We start from the raw sequence: 4281 nt of genomic DNA, 5'->3' as shown, positions 1-4281 counted from the left end.
GACGTCCTCATTGGGGTCAGTCGTTCCTTATATTTGGGTATTTCGGGCATACCGAATTTTTTGGGGATTGGTTTTGGGGCTGCACTCGAGGGAAAAGGCTTTTGAATGAATTTTTTCGAATCTAGCACTTTTATCATTGGTGGAGCTCCCGGGATCTGAGCGACCCTGGAATTATATGTTTCTATTTTTTTATCGTTGGCTTCGACTCGTTTTGTGAGTTACTCGAGCAATTTAGTAATTTCGGGAGTAGTCCCCGATTCTTTCTCATTTGACTTCACTATGGTTGGTTCCGTTCTGTGGATGATTTCTCGAAGCGGATTAGGCTCCGCCCTGCTTTGTACCTGAGTTTGGCTCTGCAACTGAGCTATCACTATTTGCTGGGCTTGTAACATCTCGAAGATCATCTGTAAGCTGATTCCGATCTCCTTCACGTTATGGGTGTCTCGAGCTACGAATCGAGTACCGCCCTGAATGTTTTTTTCCGGTTCGGAACGTTGGTTCGCCTCAAGAGCCACTTGTGAATTGACATCTAGCGGTACTTCGACTCGAGCTTCAGTGACATCGTTAATTCGCCTTCCGGCCCTGGGTGTCAAGTTGTTGGTTTCATCTTGAAGGTCGGCTTCGTGGTCGATAGGTAAAGCTATCAATCGAGGGTTTGCCATTGTTGATTTGAAGTTGTAAACTGGTGTGTATTACAGATTTGTATTAAACAACCATTGTTATCCTTAGCCCTACGGTGGGCGCCAAACTGTTTACCCGAAAAATTGGATAGAGTTAAATTTGTATATGGTTCTAAGGATATGTGATATAATTTGATACGAATCGTATAGAGAAATAGAAATACGTGTATTCTTGACTATGAGAATGAGAATAGTGAGAAGAAGAACGAATAAGATAAAGGGAAATAAACACAAGGGGATATCTTTCAATATGAGAAGAAATCTTTTGTTCCAATGTGTCTCTGCTTACAATCCATCCCCCCTCCTCCCTCCCCCCTTATAGTAGAGGGATCCTACTTTATATACAACAATAAAAAATACGTAGTGGAGAGTCCATGATGTATCGTCTTTTCCCTACTTCCCGCCAGGATTCTTTCCCTTAGTGCGGCTGTAACGGCCTTGTCTGTGAGCTTCGATACTAAGTCGAACTCGATATCGGGTCGATCCATTGGCCTTGACTCAATCTCAATCCTGACTCGGAGTCTTGATATTCGGGGTGAGTGTTGATCGGTCTGTGCATCTCCGACAACCTTTTTCCTTGTGGTTCGATTTGGTCATGGGCCCGATAATGATACCGAACTGATCCTTGATCGGACTTGAAGCTCGAATCCTGAAGCCCCTTTCTTCGGACCTCGACCTGACCTTACGTAGATACCTTTCGATCGAAGTATTGCCGTCTCGATCAGCCCGTACGACTGACCCAATCGGTTCTGACCTTACACATAACTAATGATCTAAAAAATGTGTGAAGCATATTAAATTGGCCTCTTCATGTTCTTTTAGCCTTATCCGCAACTTGAATAAACTTTTTTTTATAGATACTTTTCACAGCTATCCAAGGATCCTTTGCTGCGGCTTCTCCTGCGTCTATGACTGCCTTATTTCATGCAAGTGTTAACCATGTTAGAGTTGTCTGGTCCTATGAAAGAATAAAATATGTGAAAAACTTTATGCATCAGTAGAGAAAACTATGTGTTCAAGGGAAGAAGATCAATTTTTCCTTTCTCAGTGGCCTAGATTTAGAGTACATTTTACAAAGTACAGACTTAAACCTTTCACAAGCAAATAAAGATTTGTAATTCAGCAATACCTGATAAAGGAAAGAAACGGCAGCAGAGGAGAGATAGCTGCCATAGATATGGAAATTCAGGTGGTATCGTTCAGCATTTTACTAAACATGGTATGGTCTTTTTAGCTCCTTGAACTTGCAGGTAATTCTTGTTGAAGAGCTAGCTTCATTAAAGCTAAATTTTATTAACGTTTAGAGTTGTATCCATGCTGTGAAATAATCAATGCTGACTGTTATTGACGTCAAAATTGTAGCAATGGTTTGAGAAACTTCCATGGAAAAGCCTCTAGTAAATAATTGTTACATTTGATTTCTAGATATCCGCAGGCGGACAGATGACCTCATTGAACTTCACATGGCTTGTTTGATATATGTCGTACAGTGTCTAGGTATATGCCTTAGATTTGAAAATGCATAAAAGGTTTTCGATGCTTGTATTTAAACTTTATGCAACCTAATATTTGCTTTAGAGTTTGGCTAGTGCAAAACAGTTGATCAACAAATTGGAAGAAAAAGAAAAATAAAGTTTCAGAACAATACTGGTCATAGAGCTTGTTGATAAATGGACCTTTGGCCTAACTCAACCCCAAAAGTTAGCTTATGATGTGAGGAGTGCACAAGACCATATAAGTAGACCAAGGACCTCAAATCCCACAGATGTAGGACAACTCGACACTTGTCTATAGGAGCCTCTAATTTTAACCATTTGTCTCCTAAAAGAACCAAGATTAGCAGCAAAGTATAATACAACCAACTCGTCTCTGCCTTAGGCTAATGAGCAGCTGACTCTTTTGTAAAATTTGCATGGATCGCCCTATTTGATCGTTCTCATTTAACCTATACCCATATTTTTAAAATTATTTAACTTATACCCTAATTTTGACAACTTCAGACCCTCGTTGCCTCCTCTTCTTCTCCTGCGACCTATGCGCTCCTTTCTTCCTCCCCTCCTTCTTCTTTTCTCTCTCAAACATGTTATTCTGTAAGTTACACATATTATCGTTTCTAGAAATTGGACAAAGTGACAAATCAAGAAGAAAGAAAGACTCGCCACTGCCTATCAAACATTAATACATCCCAACACAAAGTACGTAAATAATAAAACAAGAGTTTATTGTCAAAACTCGAAGAAGGATCAACTGAAGTTTGAGACTACAGGGCCAAACTTCAGACATTACCAGGTTAAATTTTGTCTGAAGTTTGCACTACAAATAAAAAAACTTCAGACTAATTTGTCTGAATTTTGCACTACAAACTAAAGAACTTTAGACTAATTTGTCTAAAGTTTGCACTACGAACTGAAGTTTTTTTTATTGCCTTTTGCAAGTCAGGCCAAATTTCAAACAAAAATATCTGAAGTTTTACTTAGGCAAAAAATTTTGAAGTTCAAACTTCAGACATAAATTCTTGTTACTTCAGGTCCCGTATGTCTCAAGTTACCCGAAAAGTGGGTACGCTTGTAATTTTATTTTACAAAGTGGGTATAAGTTAAATGGTAATCCAAAAACTGGATATAGATGCAAATGCCCCGACTCTTTTGCTAATCAAAATTCCACACAGTAAGCTTACTTTGTATCTTTGTTTAGCTTCCAGTGTTGTAAAGGATAACTTTTTCACAATCTATGTCTCATAATATTTATCTTTTCATCTTATGCTAGCTTTTCTTAAAGATTTTAGGTTACATGTAGGGGTGGTAATTTGAGCCCAAACCCATTTGACCCTTTTAAGGTTGGACTGGTCATTGACCCGCCCATTTGTTGAACTCAATCCAATTAATTAGAATGATTTTTCAGTTGCATATAACTATTGTATTTAACTTTTGTATTTAGTGTGTTTCAATATATTTTTTTTACTGTTGCATTCATTATATTCAATGTTTGTATTTGATGTATTCGCTATATTATATTTAGTGTATTCAAATGTATTTGTATTAACAGTATTTTAGTTATTCCTAATACATGTTATTACTATTGTATTCAGTATATTTCATTGGTTGTATTCTCTGTATTTCTATTTGTATTCAGTGTATTTTACTATATTTTAAAATTAAATGTATTCACTGTTTATATTATGTTCTATTTTAATGTTTGTATTCCATATATTTCAATATTTATATCATGTATACTGTTATGTACAGTATTTATCAATACAGGTGTATTCAGCTATATTAAAAAAATACAGACCTTCGAAATACATAAGTATAGGCAAAAAATTATATTTATAAAAAAATACTATATGTCTGAGTGAATTTGTACACAATACAATGTACTTGTATCATTATATGTGACTAAATAGTAAAGAAGAGAAGAAAGTTCGTCGGATCCGTACAGAATACAATATTCGTCGTTCATGTTACAGTACCCATGCTCTACTCGAATTATTCCTATGCCTTGAAATTCACCAGGATTTCTCTGATCATGAAAGTTGAATTCACTCGTTTAACCTATACTCTGGTAATCCATTCTAGAAATGTGATCATTGATAGACGGAACG

This window comes from Nicotiana tabacum, chromosome 14 (assembly GCF_000715075.1).
Source record: "Nicotiana tabacum cultivar K326 chromosome 14, ASM71507v2, whole genome shotgun sequence".
Classification (NCBI taxonomy): Eukaryota; Viridiplantae; Streptophyta; class Magnoliopsida; order Solanales; family Solanaceae; genus Nicotiana; species Nicotiana tabacum.
The sequence above is the reverse complement of the archived record's forward strand: the minus strand, read 5'-3'. Positions refer to the sequence as shown.